Source organism: Phacochoerus africanus, chromosome 5, assembly GCF_016906955.1.
Source record: "Phacochoerus africanus isolate WHEZ1 chromosome 5, ROS_Pafr_v1, whole genome shotgun sequence".
Lineage (NCBI taxonomy): Eukaryota > Metazoa > Chordata > Mammalia > Artiodactyla > Suidae > Phacochoerus > Phacochoerus africanus.
Window position 1 is genome coordinate 89428676 of NC_062548.1, and position 23905 is coordinate 89452580.

A 23905-nucleotide genomic window follows, 5' to 3' on the forward strand; every position below is an offset into this window, starting at 1 on the left:
TGGGTCGCTCCCACGGCATATGGAAGTTCCCAGGCTAGGGGTGGAATGGGAGCTGCAGCCGCTGGCCTACACCAGAGCCACAGCAACGCAGGATCAGAGCCACATCTGTAAACTACACCACAGCTCACGGGGCAACGCCGGATCCTTAACCCACTGAGTGAGGCTACGGATTCATTAACCACTGAGCCACGACGGGAACTCCAGAAATAGTCTATCTAAACCACGAACAAATAAAATTCTTTTCTCTTTTGTTCACAATTTACACTTTATCTTTACTGTCCTTATACTGCACTATCCTTAGGGCTGTGATACTTAAAGCAGCTGAAATGATTCTATACAGAGTGATTTAGATGACATTTGAAAAATGCCACTGAATGGATTTTAATTCAGGAATTATCTTCAGTCACTTTAATCTATTTCTCTTCTTTAAATCTTTGCAGTTTACATATTTGATGGTTTCATTAAATTTCTACTTATATTATGAAAATTGCATCATGTCAGTTCAAAAAAAAGGGGACAAATTCTTGAATTTGGAAAAGATTTCCTAACTCCAATCTTTAATGTCAAATTACAACAGATGAAATCCAAATTGTTGTTTCAAAGCATTCACCGCAAATACGGGCAGAGATAGGAAGTGATAGGGAATATTTTTAGACAGATAAAGTAATCAAAAAAATTAGCTCTATGGTAAAGGCAAAGCTAAGGAAAATTTTGAGTGCATCTGTTCTATAAATATTTATTGTGTCACCAATGTGTGTAAGGCACTATTCTAGGGCTCAGATGAAGAGAAGGCCAGTTATGTCAAGTCTTAAGTTTCTCAGAATGCAAATTCCATTTTAGGATCACACACCCATGTCCTATGCTCAAGAAGGTCCTGTTGTTCCAGGCTCAGTCTCTGTTACAATTATTACTTAACAATGAACAGGTATGATGAATGAAAAACTCCTCCTGTGTGTCTGCGTGTGTGTGTGTGTGTGTGTGTGTGTGTGTGTGTGTGAGGTGGGAGAAGGAGAGGGAAGAAAAGCTAATCTGCATGAATAAGAGAATTCATGTTGTTACCTGTTTTCTTCATCACGAAACTGATTATATGCTCCTTTTATATGGAGTTGGAGCAGACAAAACTCTTTCTGAGATATACCATAACATCATACCTGGGTCCCCAGTCCCTCTATGAAGAGCCACTGAGGAAACCATCCAATCCTTTCATTGTGACATGAGAGAAAGGTAAATATTTGTTTTATTAAACCTGCAGGATTTCAAGGTTTATTTGTTATTGCATCATAGGATAGCCAAGACTGACTGCTCGTACATAACCAATAATGGGACAAAATATACGTAAACATTTTAAAATAAAACATAATAGGATAAAATGTAAGACACTCCATACATAAGCACATCACAATCCACATCCAAGTCCTAGTTGATCATTAGGAAAAAAAAAAAAAAAAGATAAAATCTTGTGTGTAAGAAAGAAAAGGAGCCCCTTGTGTGCTGGAATATGTGACCACACCTGCTACTATCCCTTCCCCACGCTGCCACTTGCTTCCTTTTCCTTCCTTACTCAAGGACCCTCCAGAATGGGGTCAACTCTAACATAAGCTAGTATCCCATTACACCAGGGAATGTGGAATACAGCTGTGCTCCCAAGAGAATTGTATGACAAAAATTGGTATTTTTATAATATAGTGATACATACATACATACACATGTACACACATGCACACAACATTAGAATGTACTATCATTTGATCATTCCATCTATACCAGTGGATGACAACTGTTAAACAGATTTCAGAATGTCAACTGCTTTCAGAACTGAGAATGAGGTTCAAAAAGAGCATCAAGACTCCTCAAGAAAAACAGCCAAATACTATGTCATATTCTATAAAGATATACAATAAAGAAGGATCCTATCTTCAAGAAATGTATAGCCAGTTGTGGGGAGGTGAGGAGGAAAAAATACAGAAACCCAATAACAATATAAAATTCAAGGCTGAATCTCATGAAACGGGAATACAGAAAGATCGATATTATCTGCAGTTCCCCTGAAGAAAAACTTGACTAATGGATCAACAGAAGCTTGACAGATTAGAGAGATGCCAGCGGAGGCACAGGATGGACAAGGGCCAGAAACCATGGATGATCCTGTTGTAAACAGGAAAGAGAGAAAGAATCAGATGAAGGAAGAGGCAGGGACGTACCAGGGAGCAGAAAGGGAAAAGGCCAAATTGTCCCACAGCCACGGATGTGTAAAGCCAATGTCAAATCAATTATACAGATGGTGATTTGCTTTTAACTTCCCCAAGGGCATTCTTTCCACCCGGGGAAACCTATGGACATCTACACATTAGAAGAGCAACAAGGTTAAGCAAATAATACGCATGTGAAAATCCAACAACATTCTCAAGATGCTCTTTGGGTAAATCTTGGGCATATTTTCAAAGCAAAAATCACTTTCTCCATGTATCTCACTTTTCTTTGAAACTACATGTAAAAGTTCATAGCACCTCTTGCAAAAAAAAAAGAAGAAAGTGTTATGTCATAATAATGCCACCAATACATGTCTTCTCATTGATTCCAATTTTAGAACTAGAATAGATCTTAAAGATCCCCTCATCCAACCTGACACTAATCCCGACTCATTCGCGGGGTTAGCTGCATACATTCAAAAGATTTTGTTTCACGGCTGCAGTCACACAGTGATTCCCATCTTGGGTCTTCTAATCACTAAGATGTCAAGCTTCTCACATAGATATTTAAGTTCTAAGGGTTCCTTTTGTTTCTTCCTGATTTTAGATATTCTAGATGGACCTTCCCCTTTAAAATAACTTGATATTCTCCTTGGACAATAGCCTGGACTTGATTTCACATCAATTTACCTGAAATGCATCCAATCATATAAAGTAGCTCAACTTTTTTCTCTGCTAGTTTGAAAATACTCTGGTCAAAATATTAAACGCTCTAATTCCTACGCTCTGGTTTTCAGAGCAGTGTTTCTCTCCCTAGAGAAATACCCATCTGTGAAATCGGCCATGAACTACTCTGATTATTGTACATGAAAGGTTTACTGTTGGTATCTGCAACTGTCTAAGGTTTGTCAAACTTCGGAGCAGTTTTGATTAGATGAAATGCAGTTGGGTCTTCAAAATTTCAGGGCAGAAAATAAAATCTGGTAATGGTCCATTCCAAGACAAATCACAGCATCTGGAAGAGTGTATGGGAGGAAATCATCTGGATGACCATTGCTGCTGTGGGTTTATAGATGTTAGCTTTCCTGTGGCTGAGTTAGTCGCCTTCAGCCAGAAAGTCCAATGGCCACATGATTTCAAATCCGGAGGCAATCTCTTTAATAAACCCCAAACTCTAAAGACATTGCTTGAATTAGTTCCAAATTAATCCCACCATCCACAGGGTTTTACACATTCCTAAGGAAGTGACTTCAGAACTATAAATTTTTTAAATGATTACTGTTCTAAAAGTGTTTCTCTTTCTTCCTCAGGGAAGCAAAGTTCAGCCTCCTACTTAGAATTCGTATTAGCTCTAGAAGTATATAAGTGATTACATTTCTCACTATAATTTGATGCTTTTCTTATTAAAAAAAAAATCTAGTCAGAGTCAGCATTTTTGGATCTGCCTGGATATTTAACTCAAGACTGCTGTATTGGCAGAGATAGGATTTTTTTTTTTTATTTTTAATGGGAGCTTTAATTGTCCTAAGTACATAAAAAATGATGTCAGGGCTTGCTCCGGTCCATCACCTAGGAAGATAATTCTATTCTTGTCAGACCCTTTTCTCTGTGGTAATCTGAAAGAAATATGAGATAGTTATTTTCTACCTCATTCCTCCCATGTAGAAACCTGTTCACTGTTATTCATTGGCCCCGATTTCTCTTAGCTCTGGGCCTCTGCCTACACCTTCCTCTGCCAAATCATCAGTCTACTCTGCCTAGTCCAATACTCCTTATTCCTCTATGCATGCTATGAAAAATAGCTTGCTAATAATTAGAATATCCAAAGAGTGGAATATACTGTTTTGGATGATAATGTGACACATGTTCTTGGAAATGTTTAGAGAAAGCTCAACAAGATGCTGCAAAGATTTCTATCTGTGTGTGCTACTAGGCTGGTCCCTTGAACTCTGAAGTTCAATAATTCTACAATTTCAAATTCCTTTCCCTCCATGAATCCCCTTTCAGCTGTCCTTCATCACTGGCCAAGAGATCACATATTGAGTGTCTTATGATTTTTATTTACCTACTTTCTTGTATGTTATTCATTTTCATGTTTTCAGTTTTTGCCCAAATATGCTACGTGAACATATTCCTTTAAGCCCTACACAGTGACTGCTGGCATTCCCTGCAGGGATTTAATACAGTCTTGTTGATTTACTTTAATATCAAGACTTTTTTGTTGCCCAACAGTGATTATCTGCTGTGTCCTAGACATGCTTCTAGATACTGGGGATACAGCAGTGAGCAAGAGCGATAAAGTCTGTGCATTCATGAAATGCACATTCCAGAGGGGAAGACAGACAATGGAAAGTAAATATAATCTTGAGTGAAGGTGATTCGTGCAGTAAAGGCAGCAAAACAGACTATTAGCAAAGAGAGAGGACCAGAAGCCAGGCTGCATTAGGGAGCGTGGCCCAGGAAGAGTTCTCTAAGGATGATAACCTGCAAATGAGCCAACTGTGCAAAGGGCCTGGAGGAGAAGAGTTCCAGACATGAGGAAAGGGGAGGGCACAGGCCCTGACTGGGAAGACTCCCTTCCTGTAATCCGAGTTGTGAAGGGAGAAGGGGCACCATCTTGCAACAGGGATCTGTTTATCTCGTCACCTTCCTCCACTACTTACATTTTAAAATCCTCGTGCTCCCTTTGGCTGTTTACACTTAGACCTAGATTTTAACCCTTTCACTACTAGGTTTTACTGTGACCAAAGCCTTAGCATTATGTTAGGCTTCACCCTCTCACACACCCCACTTCCCACACTTTGGCAAATTCTGTGGACTCTGCCTCCAAAATGTCCTGAAAATCCAAACTCCCACACCCATATTTGAACACATGTCTACCTTTCTCCCCTTGCCTCCCCTCCCAGGTCTACTATCATTTAAAGTCTACTTCGGTGGAAACAACCCAAATGTCCATCGGCAGATGATTGGATTCAGAAGAGGTGGTATATACACACAATGGAATACTACTCAGCCATAAAAAAGAATGACATAATGCCATTTGCAGCAACATGGATGGAGCTAGAGAATCTCATACTGAGTGAAATGAGCCAGAAAGACAAAGACAAATACCATATGATATCACTTATAACTGGAATCTAATATCCAGCACAATGAACATCTCCTCAGAAAAGAAAATCATGGACTTGGAGAAGAGACTTGTGGCTGCCTGATGGGAGGGGGAGGGAGTGGGAGGGATCGGGAGCTTGGGCTTATCAGACACAACTTAGAATAGATTTGCAAGGAGATCCTGCTGAATAGCATTGAGAACTTTGTCTAGATACTCATGTTGCAACAGAAGAAAGGCTGGGGGAAAATGTAGTTGTAATGTATACATGTAAGGATAACCTGACCCCCTTGCTGTACAGTGGGAAAATAAAAAAAAAAATAAACCCACAAAAAAAAATAAATAAATAAAGTCTACTTTGGGAGTTCCCGTCGTGGCGCAGTGGTTAAGGAATCCAACTAAGAACCATGCGGTTGCGGGTTCAATCCCTGCCCTTGCTCAGAGGGTTGACAATCCGGTGTTGCCGTGAGCTGTGGTGTAGGTGGCAGACGCGGCTCGGATCCTGCATTGCTGTGGCTGTGGTGTAGACCCGCAGCTACAGCTCCGATTGGACCCCTAGCCTGGGAACCTCCATATGCCACGGGAGCGGCCCAAGAAATGGCAAAAAAGACAAAAAAATAAAAATAAAAAAATAAAATAAAGTCTACTTCAAATCCATAGCAGCCAGAGATTTCTTTCTAAATCCCAGGCCTGATCACGACATTCTCAAAGACCCCATAGGAACGCATCATCATGCCCCACATAAAAGTCAAAGTCCTTGAAAAGTCCAGCGGGGCCCCATGTGACCTGGGCACCTGGTACCTCTCTGACTTCATGCCATCACACCCCAGCCACAAGGCCCCCTTTCTGTTCTTGAATACCCCAGGCACACACTTGCTTTAGTTGTCCACACTTTCTGGACTGCTCTTCCCCCAGGAAGTTATTTGGCTAATTTCCTCACTCTGACAAATCTTTGTTCAGATCTCAGCTTCTCAAGGAGCCTTACCAAGCCCACTTCATTTTATCCTGCAAACTACCCCCCACCTCTGTCCCATATTCTCTTGATCTCCTTTAGCCTGTTGTCCTGCTTTAATTTTCTTCAAAATACTTTATCACCTTCTGTTATACAAATTAGCTTGCTCATATGCAATGTTTATTGTTATAAGACCTGTCTCTCCCCATCAGACTGTCAACTCCACAAGGCAGGGATCTTTGTTGTGCTGAGTGATGTACTCCAAGTTCTTAGAATAATGTCTGGCACAATGCAAATTTATTGAATGAGTCAATCAACCAGTTAGGTAGATAGGGGCCCTGAAAGTAAATTATTTCATCATGTAAGTATACATTTTTCAATCACTCCAGCTAAGACAGGATTTGTACTTGAAGGGAGCCAAATATCAATTCCATTGTACCAACTGAAGAACAATCTATAGAACACAAAACTTTGGATGGAAACAATGGGGATGGTCTCAAATCATGTCAGACCTAATCACTGGTGGGGAATTTCAATAGGAAAATATGAAATGTGCTTGCAACAAACTCCAAAAAATGTCTGTAGAGGGAGGGGAGGGGCGGTAGGAAGGGGGAGATGGAAAGAAGAGGAGTGGAAAAGAGAGGGAGAGAGATGAAGGAGGGCTAGAGAGAAAAAGACAGATATAAAAAACGGTTACTGGAAATGTGCAAAAATGAACCATTCCTACCACTACTATCTTGGAATACAATATAAATGCCTTCAGCTGGAAATCTGCTTAAGTTAAATAAGGTCCCCCTTTTTGGTAAGAAAGACCACTGGGAGGAATTTAACCTTCACCTGAACATTCTTCTCCCAGCCCCTCCTGTGAGGAGGGGTGTGCTGAGGGGGTGAGCACAGGAGCAAGCAGAGTTGTGGGGCCCTGGGCAGGTGTCAGCTGGGCCCTGAGTGAGGGGCTTGGAGCTGTCAGAGAGCAGCCTGAGGAGGGTGGAGGGCAGTGGTCTGTATCAAAACAGGTCATGTTTCTTTCAGAAGAGGAAAACTTGTCATTTCAAAGGAAAAGAAAAAGGAGCAATGTGCTGTCCTGTTTATTTTAATTAGAATGAAGCCTAGAAATACTGCATCATTTTCCAAGAATGCTTTGACAGAAAAAATGATAAGTGCTATCCCCCTAGCGCCATGCAAATGTTATGTTTTTGGAAACAGTCCACATTGTGTTTCACTTATTTTCTATAAAAGAGTGAACACTTAAATGGATATGAGAGTTCAGTGATTTGTACATAAACAAATTTGGAAAACAGAAAAAAAAAATTCAGGGTCTACATACTAACTTTGTTCTGGAAAATAATTACCAAAAGTTTGTTCAAGCTTTTCCTTTCCCCAAATGAGAGTGTTTTTAAAATGAAAGAGAAGAGGATTTTGTTGCATATTTGCTATCATCCACCTGTACCTATTTCTTGGGAACCAGTGCCTGGTTGTTTCAGATTCCATTTCTCTCCAGAAGGTGGAGGTTCCAAATGGCAAAGCCTTGCCTTATAGCTACTTTCCGAGCTGTCCTAGGACTCACACAGCCCTTGTGCTAGAGAGCATTCCACAACTTTTTGCTGAGGGAATAAATGAATGTCCTCATCATCCGATGCCCAATGGCTCTGGCTGCACCTTCACGTTTAGGGCTCCCAGAACAGTTAGAAGCAGTGAGCGCAAAATGCAGTCAGATTTCCACCTTAAAAATCACACAATTACAAGCAATCCAAACCGAAGTCTGGCTTAGAGGAAGTGTGTGTGCCCTAAAATTGCCTTCCCTTTGACTTTTCCCTTTGAAAGCATCAGCCCCGTGAAGGAGACACTAGGTGAGGAACACGGAACTGGGCTGAAGGACTAGAGACCCTACAGAAAATATTTCAAACTCTAAAGAGCTGTTTAGCATGAATACCATTTTAACCGCTACTCAGTTAAAATGAGTCTTACTTTCCACTATTATGCTGCTGCTGCTGTTGTCATTTCCCAGAGAAAATGACTGCCTTTCTCAATGCCAGAGGATAAAAACTGATGTCATTTTAAGAAACCTAACACTTTCCCTCAGCGTACTTGGCCCTCTTGTCAGTATTGCCAATGAATGAACAAGGAATTAAATCTGTAAAAAATTTTAAAAAGCAATAAGCCTATCAGAATTTTATTTTTTCTTAGGACCATTATTTTGACTTTTTACATATATTTAGATTTTTTTAAAGGCTAAATACAGGTTTTTTTGTTTTTTTTTTTTTACTGCCACATTTTTCCACAAAATGAACATAATTTTTATCACATTATACAAAAAAAGCATCACTAATTTGAATTCCACCAATCGGGAATTCATAACAACGTTATCAATCCAGCCTATACTCACTCCCCTAGCTAGGAAACAGTTAGCTGGCAATACAAACTCATAGCATAACAATTAAGAAATAGTTGCCTTCCATAAGAAAAGCAAACTTTTCACAATGGGTTTTACATTGTCTGGCCAAGCAAAAAGTGATCCGAACAGAGAATGCATGAATCTAGTTAGATAATGGATAAATACAATTAGCTTAGGTAAATAAAATTGGAAAGACCACCTACTGTGAAACTTTCTTTGTTGTTAGCTCTTTTGATATGTATTATAAGCATTTTGTAATCAGTCCGTTAACATATATTTATTGAGCACTTACTGGGTGCCAGATCTTTCAAGTACAACAGACACTCCACTGAAAACAAACAAAAAGATCTCCTCTGCTCAGGGAACACTCTAGTTCAGAAGACAGAGATGGATATGCAGACGCAGACACATAAACAAACACTATGCTCTCCTGTTCACCCTCCACCACTTTAGTTTAGATTGAGATCATTAGAGAAGATCTGAAGCATTCAGGTTGAAACTTGAGTGTAAAGATTCTGGGAATTAACTTTCCAAACAGCAAAACTAGAATCTGAAACGTCCCCAAGATGGACATGAGCCAGAAGCTCTTAAAGAAAAGAAAGAAGGCTATAGTGGCCAAAGAGAAGTGAGGAAAGTGAGCAGAGATCAAGTCGGAACGACAGAGACAAGACCCACGGTGTCAGTGAACCAATGTTAGGAGCTGGGATTTTGTGCTGTGTGGCGCAGAGAGCCACTGGGGAGGGAGGATGGGTACATTACAGTGGCATGATCATCCCGGCTGCCCTGTGGACGAATGAGAAAAACAGGATGAGAGTGAATTTGGGGGGCTCGTTGAGGGAGCCTATGCAGAAGACGGACTGAGAGATGACTGTGGGTTATAAATGGGTGTTAGCTTGTGCCCTCATGCAAATAGCTTCCTGGAGGAAGAGACTACAAAGCACAGGTGCAGAGCAAACATGAAGTCTTATAAAAGAAAAGAATCAAAGATAATGGCCGCATTGCCAGCATGGGCAATGAGGGGATGGTGAGATGGTTTGAAGATGGAACAGCAGTGGGGCCTGAAATCAAGAATTCTATTTCATTCATGGTAGGCTTAATATTCCTACTAAGACATGTAAGGCAAGATCCAGAGTGGGCAGTTAAATACACAAGTCTGTAGCTCAAAGAAAGGATTCCGGGTTTTGGTTTAAATGTGAAAGCCAACAGCAGAGAGCTGTTGTCGAAAGCATGGGGTTTGAAAAAGGGCCTGAACACAGATGCCTGGTGAAGGCGGAAGAGCCACATGGCAGGCACCCAGCCACAACCCCCTTCTCCCCAGCCCTGAGCCTCAGAAAGCTGAGCGAGTCCCTGGCCACCCTTGTAGACACAGGCACAGGGCATGTGTATCTTCTGCTTGGGCACATTTTAACGGGCTCTCTCTCTTTCCTTTACTCTCACTGTGTTTTATTCCAAAATCCAGGCCTCCCCATTTGTTTTTCTGCTGCTGCCCCCTTTCAGCATGCCTCTCTTTCTCCTTCTCTTGGGATCTCTTACCTTCCCAAGGCAATTTTGGAAGGAGTAAGTAGAGCACAGTGGCTAATGCTAGCCCTGTGGGTTTCAGCTTTCACTCACACATGAATATGGAAGTGGATCATATTTCAGACTCTTTAAGACCCACAATTCCTGGGTTACAATCATCATGCATTTTACCATAATCCATATTAGTGGTTTAACCGCTAAAGGCAGCTAAGGTAAGATTTATGTTGCTATTCTTTCATTTATTCATTAAACAAGCATTTATAGAATATCTACCATGCACAAGGCCTCGGGGAAGCAGAGAATATTTAAGATAATGTTGTAATACTCTGAGAAAGGGAATAAAGCCAACTCATGTGACAGATGTATACCAGTCATGAAAAGGGCAGTTAAATGTGTTTGTGAGGCTTATTTACATTTAAAAATCCTGTTCTTTAAGAACATCTGCCTTTAAAGATCTCTTGCCTCAACTGTGTATTTAAAAACTCCTTTCACAGGGTGGGGGGAAAAATGTATACATGTAAGGATAACTTGATCCCCTTGCTGTACAGTGGGAAAAAAATAAATTAAAAAAGAAAGAAAGAAAAAAGAAAAACTTCTTTCACTAAATAAAATTATCAGCATAAGAAAAAAAAACTTTTATCTCAACATAAGGGAATATTAGTTGATATCATTGTTGAGAATAAATTACTGAATGTTTGCAATAATAAGGAGTCCAAAAATTATAAAAACACTTCTTGCAGCACTGCATTTGTCAATGGTATTCTAACTAAATTTAAGACATCAAGTTTTTTTTTTTTTTTTTCCTGCCATTGGTAAAATTGCTATGGGGAATAAATCTCAAAAGTCTTAAATTCAGCCAATCCACAGGGCACTGTGGGTATGTTCACATTGGTTTACATGCCCTTAGATTTTAGAGACACTTTATGACCATGCAGTAGGGAGGACACATTCTGGCTAGGAAAACTTCTGCTGATGTTGAAGTTCATTTGGGCTCTTCCCCATTCCCAAGGATTCAATAATTTTGACTTCACTAAACAGTTACTAGGCAACAACAGGCTCATCAATTTAGTCAAGCAAGTATATTAGATGACACACATACTGGCTAATAACTTTAACTTGATTTATCATCTTATCAAGCATTTTGCTAAAAAGGCATAGGCATTTCTTTTCTCTTTTTAATGGCTGTACTTGAGGCATATGGAAGTTCCCGGGCTAGGGGTTAAATAAGAGCTGCAGCTGCAGGCCTACACACAGTCACTGTAACACCACATCTGAACCACATCTCTGACCTATGTTGCAGCTTGCTGCAACACTGGATATTTAACCCACTGAGTGAGGCCAGGGATCAAATGTGCATCCTCACAGAGATGACACTGTGTCCTTAACCAGCTGAGCCACAATGGAAACTCCAACATAGGCATTTTTCACATGCATTAATGTATTTAATTCCCATTGCAAAACTAAGAAGCAGATATTATTACTCTCATCTTAGAGATGAAAGAGTGAGGCTTAAAGATATTGAGTAACTCCTCAAAGTCACAAACCTAGTAGAGTACCAATTCTGGACCTCAAAGCCCATTCCTCACTGCCGGAGAACACAGACCCTGAGGAGAGACAGAGGGAAGGCCAAATTAAGCAATTATTCAAAAATTTGATCAGCAATAATAGAGTCTGATTGATTTAAAGTCTTGTTCTCATCATTACACTTGAACATTATACTGTCACCCAATAGATACATTTGTTGAAAGAATGAAAACTGTATTTTTCCTAAGACACAAAAAAGTACATCATCCCTTTAACACATACTGTGGTGCCTTCAAGTAAGCAAGGGTCAGCCAAAGTGAAGACAGAAAGTTCCATGGTCACAGTCACCAAACTATCCCAAGGTAAGTTCTTGGATCTGCTAAATCATTAGCGGGCTTCATAAGCACAGATGCCATTCACAATACAATCTTTGGAAAATCTCACAAACTTTTACAACCCAAGTCTCAGAAACATACAGGCTTAGAAGAAAATGCTGGACAAAGGCAAAGAGCAGTTTCTTCTGGCTTGCTAATACCTAATCTGAGTTGTTTTCAAAGCAGCTGTTTCCCTAGATTCTCTTTTGAACCAGTTGAGGAACCCAGTTAAATGTCCACTCTGCTTGATTTAGTGTCCTGGCCACCAATGCTATTAACATTCTTCCTGGTGATAACAAAACAGAATTTGATGTATATACCTAACAAAAGCAATCATGGGCATTTGGATAGAAGTTGGTTATTCCACCAAATCAAATATTGTAATGCAATGTTTTTAATCATCCTTGGCCACAAAATCCTATAGACACTGAAAGTATGTATCAATACTAAATGATACATGAGAAACTGAAGTATGTACAATGAACACCTAAAATAACTATAATCTTCAAATGGTGGCATCTCAAGTTCCATACAGCTTGAAATGATACACACAACAATGGAAAGGCTGTTTTAAATTTGTTTTGGCCATACAATGAATCTATCAAATTATGTTCTATTTACACTAATTTTCAGATGGGTTTTGTGTTATCCTAGAAATGTTACGTATTGTATTGTAAAATGAAATCCTTAAATCAATGATTTTTCTTTACCCTCACAAAAATACAAGAGGGCCTTCAGTAACTATCAAAGAAGATGGAAATGAAAATCTTTAAGTTTTCCCTTGCCTTATCTCTGAAAGGTAGAGATTTCCTTAGGGGAAACCTTTAATTATAAATAAAAGAAATTTATATATCAAAAAGTAAAGGAAGGAATAAAATAGACTGAAAGCCTAAAATAAACTCTGAACTCCATTTTCCTTAGGGAAGGGCTGTGCTTTATTCTTTTTTATAACCCATGTCTGGCACCAATATTTAACCCCCAATAGCTGCTAAACTAAGGTGCATGCCTCTTCAACATGAAAATGACCTATGAGTATTTTAAGAATTAAAAATGTTTCTATAAAGTTCAGGTCTATGAGAGCTGAAAGAAAGTGCAAGCAGTTGACTTTAGGGAAGAAATGTAACTGTGAATAGAAGCATATGTGCAAATAAGATCTCCCCCTTTAGAACACATTAAGATAAAAAAACAAAACAAAAAACAAACAAACAAACAAAAAACCTACCTGGTTCCAAACGGCTTGAGTGAGGCACTCTAATTAAAAATAATAATAATTAAATTATGTTTTTACACCCTTGGGAAAATTCCATTCTAATAAGATATCATAAGCATGCTGGATGGAGGGAGGCTGGTCAAAGAGGTATCCCTTGCCTGCATATGCCTTCAATTAATAATTAACATGATTCTATTCCTGCTTCTCTGGGAGTACACAGCTATGGAAAGAGATACCATCATCATGTAAAGAGAATTATGAGTCTAGTTTCTTCCTGAGAATAATAAAGCTATGCAAGAATTTAAACAATGCAAGACAAGGGAGGGTCTGCTAACAGAACTGTTTATAAATACATCCTTCTCTCCTCTGTGGACAGCTCAGCTTTCTGCCTTCAGCACCAACAACTCAACTGGGGCTCCTGTTTGAGCAGAGAAAGATTTACTGAGAAAAGGCCTCAAATTATCCCATCAGACCCAGGAATGGGACAAGATAAATTGTTTTTAATTTGCAGTCTGTCCTTAAGAAGTACCTAGGAACACTAAGGTAGAATAAAACAATGGGCCCATGGCCCATGTAAATTCAAATTCATGGAAAGTGACAGATGCCTCTTACATTTACAAATGTATATATCTTTCCATAATGCCTATGTTAATGAACTGATTTATAAAGAGATTAATCTTCTTAGTCTAAATAGCAACCGGACATTTATTTTCCAATTGCTGTCTGTGTAGGAGGGACTGAGAATTCAATCTATCATCAGCAGACAGAGACTTCTCTCAGCCTATCTCTGCTATCAAGCTAAGAGTTAGCTCCTAACATACATGGATAAAAATGAATGACTTGGAAGGGATACATGTCTGAAGAAGGTACTCCTCAATTCTGTGTAAATAAGATCCAATCAGCTTTTATTTTTTTATAGGGGCCTAGATAAATAGTTGCTTTGTGATCACCAACCCCACTTTGTATCTGATACATTTGCAAAGAGGAAACAAATTTTTAGAAGTTTAGCCTTCCACATCAGAGCACACAAGGTGGTCGTACCCCAGGACAGGAGTACCAGATGGAACCGTCTCATAACCACAGAATCAGAAACTACCTACTACTATCTCCCCAGATCCAAACAGCAAGCAGATGGTACAGGAGAGTCAAAGTTAACCTCAACACATCATCTTCCCAGAGCTCTAACCCAGACTACTTGACAGTGGAAGGATTGGGCCCCCATTTCTTACACTTTCAGAAACTAAGTTCTGTCTTGCTGCTCAGTCTCTCCGCACCTGATTCTACATTCATGGTCCAGCCACTTTGTGTGTGGGATTCAGTGACCTCCCTAGCCAATTTCCAGCACATTTCATAGGGTTCTTTCTGGTCTCTGGTACTTGAGTCTTCAGCATGCTTACTGTTTCTTAACGTATCCTGTTGTCTTCACATATTTTACTCTACTTTCATCAACACCTAAAAATATTCAATCTTTATTTAAAAAATATTTATCAGAGTTAATGCTGTCTTTTAAAAATTTGTCTAGCTCTTAAACGTTCCCTTCATAAAGAATTTTTAGGGGTTCCTGCTGTGGCTCAGTGGGTTAAGAACATGACAGTGACCATGAGAGTCCTGGATTCGCTCAGTGGGTTAAAGATCCTGAAGGCTGCAAGCTTTGGCACAGGTTAAGATGTGGCTTGGTGTTGCTGTGGCTGAGGCATAGGCTGGCAACTGTAGCTCTGATTCAATCCCAAGCCTGGGAAGTTCCATATGTTGCAGGTATGAACCTAAAAAAGGGGGGGAGGGTGTTAACTTTTTTAAAGCTCTTAATTTATGCTACTTTTAATATATTTTTTGATGCATTGTTTTTACAGCAAAACGGATCATGCTGGATACAAAGTCCTAGGATATTATTTCTTGGATAAAGGATTGTGGTCTAGGGGCTAAAAGACTGCCTGACTCTGCCCAACCTGCAGGACTCTTGAGAAGCCACATACTATGGATGCTTTTAATCTGCTCTGATACTGAAGATGTAGGTCTCAGGACCTGGATCCAGACTTAAGCCACAAATCCAATGTCAGGCTGAGGAGTGGAGCACTGCACCTTTAAGAAAAGCAAAGGCTAAGTAGGAAGGCAGGTGCTAGACACACCTTAGGAACAAAGCCCAGGCATGGAGATGACTAGGATTGCCTTGTGCCTGATTTCCAGGACCAGGCACCTTTCTTATTCATTGTCTTCTACTAACTTTAGCTAGAAATCTCCCAGATAGTTCTAACCTTTATCTGACCCCTCTCTGTGCAATATCCTCTTTAGGTTAGAACCAGCCCCCTGAAGACACTTATCTGGAATCTGGCATAGTTAAGACCATGGAGCCAGACTGAATGAGTTTGAATCCTGACTCTACCACCTCCTCATGACCTTGAGCAAGTTATTTAACTCCTGTGCCTCAGTTTCCTCACTTGCAAAATGGATTAATAACAATCTTCCACTTGTGAGGTAGGTACTAAGTGAGTTACTATGTGTAAGGCACCTGGGACAGTGCCTGGCACATAGCAAGCCCCAGCTAGTATCACCTGCCTCACCAGCACCCATGTGTCTGGCCTTCTGCAGTAGAGTAGATTTGCCTTCTCTGCCCTCTTCCTCCAGGCTATGATGGCAGACAGGCCTGTGCTCCACACTGGTGCCGTCTGCCACGGTCGTACGCATAGGTAGTTCGCATGCTCTTCAGCCTAGCTTTACAGGTGGCTCTGTCTCAGTCATCCAAATTAACATTGGTAAATCACAGCTTTCAATGGAGTGCAGCCCTGACTACTGCATGGAGCAGTGAACATCAGCAAAGAGAATTTATGAAATGGGAGTAAAAAAAACAGATGAATACAAATGAGTAAGAGGATTCAAAGGAAAGGAAATGCCTCTGTTTGGGAGCAGAACTGATTAAATGACTAAATGTGCACACGACTTGTTTGACTTGTCTTTGTAAAGTGACTAGGTGCACTCTGGCTGTTAATAAACACTGAATTTAGACCAAAACAAAGGTCATATATAAACAACGTATTTATTCAGCAAATACTTGAATATTTCAGGCATTGAGTTAAAATGTGAAATAAACAATAGATAAGAAACAAGAAAATAAATAAAGTCATTTCAAATGGGTTAAGAGTGATGAAGAATAATGGTCAGGAAGGCCTCTCTGAAGAATGGGCATTTCTATCAATAAATAATGAATGAGATCCAGCCATGTTTAGAGGATGAGCATTCTAGATAAAAAGGACAGCTCATGCAAAAGCCCTGTGGTGGAGATGAACAAAGCATTTTTTTAAAAAAAAAAATAGAGAGTACAGTTAGAAAGAAGAGTGTTAGGCATCAAGTCTGTACCTCCCTCAAACCAGCTTGGTGATTAGGATCATGTGATCCCTTCCAGCTCCAAAATTCCATAAATCCCTCTAGGAAGTGATGTATTGATAGACACAGATAAAGCAGATTATATTGGTTCTAACACATTGGTCTGACTATATAATAACGCCAGCAGAAGGCACCTCGGTAGATGACATGCATAAGCAGCCATCTGCTTTCATTACAAGAATAAAGAAGGTGAATTGGGAGTTCCCATTGTGGCTCAGCAGTTTAAGTACCCAACATTGTCTCCATGAGGATGAGGGTTTGATCCTGGCCTCCGCCAGTAATTAAGGATCTAGCATTGCTGCAAGCTGCAATGTAGGTCACAGATATAGCTTGGATCCAGTGTTGCCATGGCTGCGAAGTGTGCCTGCAACTGCAGCTACGATTTGACCCCTAGCCAGGGAACCTCCATAATGCTGCGGATATGGCCATAAAAAAGAAAAAAAATAAGAAAAAGAAGGTGATGAATTGGATTTTAGAAGTTTCGTTGTGATCTGGTTAGTCAAAGAATGATAAAGTGGTCATAGATAACACCCCATCATCACAGTGTAAAAGACCACAGAACGTAAGAATGGAGGTGATGTGCAGAAAGAAAGTGGGGGCTGGGGATGACATAACATATAAGCCAATCCACAAATAACCTAGAGTTTAAAAATCATTTTATAAAGTTTAAACCCCAAAGGCTGTTCAAGAGTATCAGTCAAATTCCTCTGCAGAGGCTTTGAAACAAGCACACTTTTTAACTCCCTTCTGAAAAACTCACTTCCAATTATGAAAAACACTCCAGTGTTTCAGGTAAAATTTCCTCCTCATGAGGGAAGAGTAGAGTCTGGGGACAGACAGACTGAGTAGCCTGGCTAAGTATTTAATTTCCCACATAGCATAGCAAGTCAAGACAGACAGCCTTAGTTCATATATGAACATTTATGAAAAAATGGTATAATGTCCCATTTGGAAAGAAGATTTAGGAGAAAATGCTATCTCCAGCAATGCCAGCTCAGACTTTCTGTACTGCTGTGTGCTGGTGGAGGTGTGCTCCTCAATATAGAAAGTAAGCCTCCAATTAATGTGGAATTTATGTTGTGAAAATATCGTTACAGATAAATCATTCAAATGGATACCTTGGAAACCATAGCAACTATATATTTTAATTAAAGTTTGCTGCTTCAAAGGAAAATCTTAAATAATTGGTGCCTCCAAGTCTTTGCTGAATTGGCTTAGCTATGGGAAATACAGGCTTTTAATAACAGGAAAAGAAAAATTCCCACTTTACTATATGCATCTCTTTTTAATGTGGGCTAGCCTGAGTTAATTCTCCAATACATGAAGCTAAAATTTGCCCTCCAAATAGAAAGTCCACTTGAACACAAAATACAAGAAAAATTATAACTCTGGCTTAGGAATGTTTTTCCAGCCATGGTAAGACACACACAAAAGACATTTTAAAAACGGTGTGACAACTACTATTAATACTTTCAATTTATTGAATGTCAACGTCTGTTTATCATAGAAAAGTGACATTTTGCTATTTTGTGAATAACAGCCTGAAACAGAAGTGGAAATCTTTAACCACGCACTTATTCAACAAACATTTATGGGCAGTCAATCATGTGTCTATACTGAAAACAAATATCCTAATAGAATATATTTAACCAAACATCCCCATACCATGTACTTTCTGGACACTTTGCTTTATCCTCACAATAGTTCGTAACTGTTCAACAGTTAGGGTGATAGAGATCTAGCAAAGGTTAGTGACTTTTTCAAGTCAGGTACTAAGATTGTGCCTACAAAGGCAAACCAGTTCGAAGCTTCAATAGAACCTGTCAGTTAGCTTTGTTAACAGCCTGTCGATTTCTGTCAATAACAACAATGCTAAAAATAAAACTCAAGTAAAACCCTGGAGAGATTTACCTATGCATTCAGCAGAAGCAAAGGTCCGTGGTGTGGGTCCTTGAGCCCAGCCAAAAGCAGAAGTAAAATTCTGAGGCTCTAAATATATGAAAGAAAAAAATCAAGATGGGATCAGACTGGTTTTGTCCCTAATATCCAAGAACAGGTTATAGGAGAACCATATACTTATCCATATACTCAAATAAGCATTCTGGCAAAGACTGAGTTAGATGCTGCCCAAACCAAATTTGGCACTGGGACAGTTCTTGGAATGATTTCAAATAGAAAAAGGCAACATTTTATTTAAGATGGATAATACTCCAGGAGTTCCCCTTGGCACAGCGGTTAACAAATCCGACTAGGAACCATGAGGTTGCAGGTTCGATCCCTGGCCTTGCGATCCAGTGTTGCCGTGAGCTGTGGTGTAGGTCACAGACTTGGCTCGGATCCTGCATTGCTGTGGCTGTGGCGTAGGCCAGTGGCTATAGCTCTGATTGGACCCCTAGCCTGGAAACCTCCATATGCCATGGGAAGCAGCCCTAGAAAAGGCAAAAAGACAAAAAAAAAAAAAAGATTTATAATCCTCTTGGTTGTCAACTAATCCAAATATCTAAGTTCTTTCAACAAATATGTCTCAGAAATATATTGTTATTATTATTAGCATTGTGCTCCCTTGTCACCACTCTAGCTGGCCCCAGGTCTCCCAACACCACTGAACTGACTCCTTCTAGCAGTCTGTGCATTCCCACCAGACTGAGAAACCCACTTACAATCAAGCAGGGAAGCTGGCATTTGTTATTCTTTTCTTCTGAGGGGGCTCTATGTACATTTTTATTTTCCCAGGTCCTACACACCCACCTCAAAGACGAAGTTCCCTGTTATTATCCGCTGGTACCAAGCACACTGCCTAGCACACAACAGGGTTTCCAAAACCATTTATTTGAGGAGGTTTGATTTACTTATTATGCTTTTGGTTATCAAAACATTGTCCCTTTGTAAAATCTGCGAATCCCACCTAGCTTTCAATAGCTGGCCTTCAAATTTTTCCATCTCAGTAGGGCCTCCCTTGACTAAGCCTGTTGTGGTCACTCCCATCTCTGAATTCATGTCATACTTTGCCTTAATGAAATGCTATGTAAATGGACACTGATTCCATGTGGTAGTTTTTCTTCCCCAATTGTCTAAGTCTCTTTAGGGCAGGAGCTTGGTTAATACCACCCCCCATCCCTCGCCACCCAGAGTCTGCACAATGGTGGGCACGTGGTATAAATACTTACTAGGTGGGTAAATATTTTCAATCTCAAAGTCATCACCATAACTAGATTCAATCACTACAAAACAGTCACTTTTACTTCCACCAAGTTTGTTTTACGAAATTTCCTCATTCCCCAAAGGCTGCTGGGAAAGATGTTATGCAAAATGCAATCTGATAAAACAATTAGTATTTTTTCCTACTCTTGATGACAAAAATGTTTAAACATATTGCATTTAAGAAATTACCTCAGCCAACCCCATGAGATGGGCAGAATTCCAAAAGTTTATTTGTAAATCAGTTGTTGGGAAAGAGGAAAACACATTCCCAGTGACTGAAATAATGCCTTGTGTCGGGTTCATTTTCCGGAAGCCTGAACCAGATAAAGCAAAAGGGGCTGAGAGGAAGAGAAGCAGCTTCAGGGAGGCTGACTAACGCCCAACACCAAGGCTCTGGGAAAGGAAGGAGGAACAATCACAGGCACCCTCCACACCCCTTCCTCTAAATCATGATTGGGAATCAGGGAGCAGGGCTCCAGTGCTGGGGGACAGGAAATTCCAAAAAGTAGTGATTCTCCCTATAACTTTCAAGGGGGAACCAAGAAGGAATACAAATTAAAGTTGAAAGGAAAGGACCCCTGTGGCTACCCAAATGGATAGGCCACTTGTATATCTAAGGCCTCATAAATGAATGGTAGATGTACTTGAGGGTATCCTCAACTGGTGCACGGCTAGAAAATCACTGAACCTCGTCTTACTCAGACTGTGCTTCCAAACTCTAGATTCCTTCAGCAAGCCAACAGCCACTCTGGGGAGAAGACATTCCATAGTCAATTAGTTTGAGAACCACTAGGCTAAATAAAACTCAATCACAGGAGTTTCCGTCACGGTGCAGTGGAAACGAATCCAACTAGGAACCATGAGGTTGAGGGTTCAATCCCTGGCTTTGCTCAGTGGGTTAAGGATCTGATGTTGCTGTGAGCTGTAGTGTAGGTTGCAGATGCAACTTGGATCTGGCGTGGCTGTGGCTGTGGCTGTGGCGTAGGCCAGCAGCTACAGCTCCAATTCAACCCCCAGCCTGGGAACGTCCATATGCCACAGGTGTAGCCATAGAAAGACAAAAGACAAAAAAAATTTGTTTTAAATTTTAAAAATTTTTTAAAAAATAAAAATAAAAATAAATCATAAGTCATCATCACTGGCTACTTGAAGATAATATGAATACTGTAAATCTTGGCAATGTTGAGAAAAGGCACACCAATCTTAACAGCATTTCCAAAACTATTTCAACATGGGATGCTCTTCCCTAAGGACAACACTCTGCAGGTCACAGGTTAGAAAATGCACATCAACATTCCCTCTGCTTTTTACAGGTGAGGCCACTGAAGCCTAGAGAAGCAAAATAATTTCTAAAGCTAACACAGCTAAATATGTGGAAGAACAGAGACTGGATTCAGAGTTTTTCCATTTGAGGTTAGTACTCCTTCTCCACAGCACCTCACTGCTTCTAACTCCAGCTCTGACCACAGGTTCCAGTTGGTTAGGTAGCTATGCCTCTCTCACCTTCTGTCCTCACCATCCCAAGGCTCTGCCTTTCCTCTCCCTACATAGCTAGGTGCCTAAGCTCAATGTATACCTGGAGATGACCAGGAATCTAGAGGATGCCTGCACCCCAATGCTCACTCCAGCACTATCTGCAAAGGCCTGGACATGAGGGTGGCATAGGTGTCCACTGGCAGAGGAATGGATAAAAAACATGGGGTACATACGTGTAGAGGAGTATTAGCCATGAAAAAGAATAAGCTGATGCTGTTTGCAGCAACGTGGATAGCCCTGGAGATAATCATGCTGGGTGGAGCGGGTCTGACAGAGAGAGACAGACATCATGTAAGATAACTAACATGTGGAAACTAAAGGAAAATGATACAAAAGAATTTGTGCGCAATACAAGGGAAGACTCAAGGATTTCTGGGTCAGATTGCAGCTGCTGGGATGAAGCATGGGGGGGAATGTACTGGGAGGTTGTGACTGACATGCACAGTATTACATACAGAATGGCTGGGTAGCAGGGACCTGCTCTATAACGCAGGGAAATCTACTCAATACTGTGTAATACGGTATATGGGAAAAGACTTTGAAAAGAAATGATGTATGTATATGTGTGGCTGATTCACTTTGCCTGTACGCCTGAAACCAATGCAACATTGTGAGTCAACTGTACTCCAATTAAAAAAAAAAAAAAAAAAAAGACTGCCCTGACTATTGCCCCTAATCTATTCTACTTACTAATATCAGATCCAATTACAACTGCCAGCTCACCTGGATCTCTGCAGATTACCTGCCAGAATCCTCACTGCAATGTGGCTGATCACCAGCCAAAACACACTGCTGCCCTAAATGGACCATTTTAATGCTAATTACTGCCCAGAGCAACATGACACCTCCTGACACCACACCCTCTTTCTCTCCACAGGCCCAGCCCTGACCTCCTGACTAGAAGGTCCCCCACAGCCTCTGCTCCGTCCAGCCAAAGTCGCTGCCCTCCTTGTGAATACCTAGCACAGCGTCCCATCCCTGTTCCTCTGCCACCCAGCTAGCTATTTGTTGCTACAGGCAACATCATGTACCGGTGCCTATAGGACAACCTTCTGCCACAGCAAGTATCCATGGCAACCAGATGGGGCCAGCAAATAGAATTAAAGTCCACAGATAATTCCCCAAAGTTAGCTTAGCCGATAGATGATTTATCAGAGCAGTGAACATTTGGCAAAATGGAATATACTGGGCTCCAAACCCTCTTTGTTGTTTCACGGACTGCTAGGCAAAGACATGGCTTAAAGCGATAGCCTGGAAAAGAGAGACAGCAGTCCCAGCCTTGAATGACTGAGAGAACAAAACAATGCAGAGGGAAGGAAACAAATGAGGGCAGGATGCAAATCAGGATACTAAGTCCTCCTTGTTCCCATTTCAGATTCAACTAAATTTATTGAGGTCCTATGGTATGCCAGGTAATATAAAGAATATAAGGAAATATAACACACATGAGAATTTGCAAAGGCTAACTGGGAAAGTGAAACTGCAATGTAATACAAAAGATAAATATGATTTAAATGACTATTGAGATAAAATAAAAGACAGTGTTATCACAAAAAGGACATGATTAGCTGCCAACTGGATGGTACAAACAATAACAGCAATGAATGGTCAGAAAATAATATGACCATTGCTCATCTCTGCTCATCACAAAAGTCTTCCAGGATACAAAGGGCAGTGAGACCATCTGACTCATCCACCCTTTCATCAAATGAGCATGTTAAAACCTAAGCCATGGGAGAATTAAATAAGAAGGTATATATGAAGCATTTTGGAAGCATAAAGAACTCTACAAACTTTTCACCATGCTCTTATATTTTAGGATCAAAACCTAGACTAATAAGTCTATTCTCTTTATATGAAACTCCAGAAACATTGCATCAAATCAGTTTTAAGACTTGTGAATATTGCCAGATTTTCAAAATTAGACATGAATTAACACAGAGTAGGCACTCAATAAATATCAAATAAATGAATATTAAAATGGAAGTGCTGTACAGATAGATAATATTTCCTTTTCACCAAGTTAAAATTCTTAAAGTCACTTTATAAAGTGGACTCTCACAAAGCAAATCATGTTCTCCCACTGATACTATATAGGGATTGGATGTTTATTTCTGACTAAGGATTTGGTACTATAGCTGTCACAAATATGGCCTACAATGTCATAAAAGGAAAAATAAAATAATCATAAATCTTTATAATCATGTAAAACACTAAAGTTATTCTTCAAACCCTATAACATGGGCATCATTCATGGTTCACGTTAGTTACACAAAGGGTTCCATACATCATAGATTGTACCTACATCAAAATACAACCCCATTACATTATAAATTCAAACACAAACTGCTGTGACAACTAAAACAGAACATTTAATTTAAGATGATTTTTTTGCTTTTTTAGCACTGTCTCCAGATATTCAAACACAATCTAAGGAATTCTGATTTAGGCTCCCATTTTCTCATGGTAAATATCTCATAACAGACAGAAGCATTCTAAATCATTTCATCAACTGAAAGCTGCCA

At 40.1% G+C, this 23905-nt stretch overlaps 1 protein-coding gene across 6 annotated transcripts in view; it reads right to left on the reverse strand.

The window, feature by feature from the left end:
* CCDC85A (coiled-coil domain containing 85A) overlaps window positions 1-23905 on the reverse strand; it is a 207924-nt gene that overhangs the window by 45589 nt on the left and 138430 nt on the right. The gene's annotated exons all lie outside the window — the stretch shown is intronic.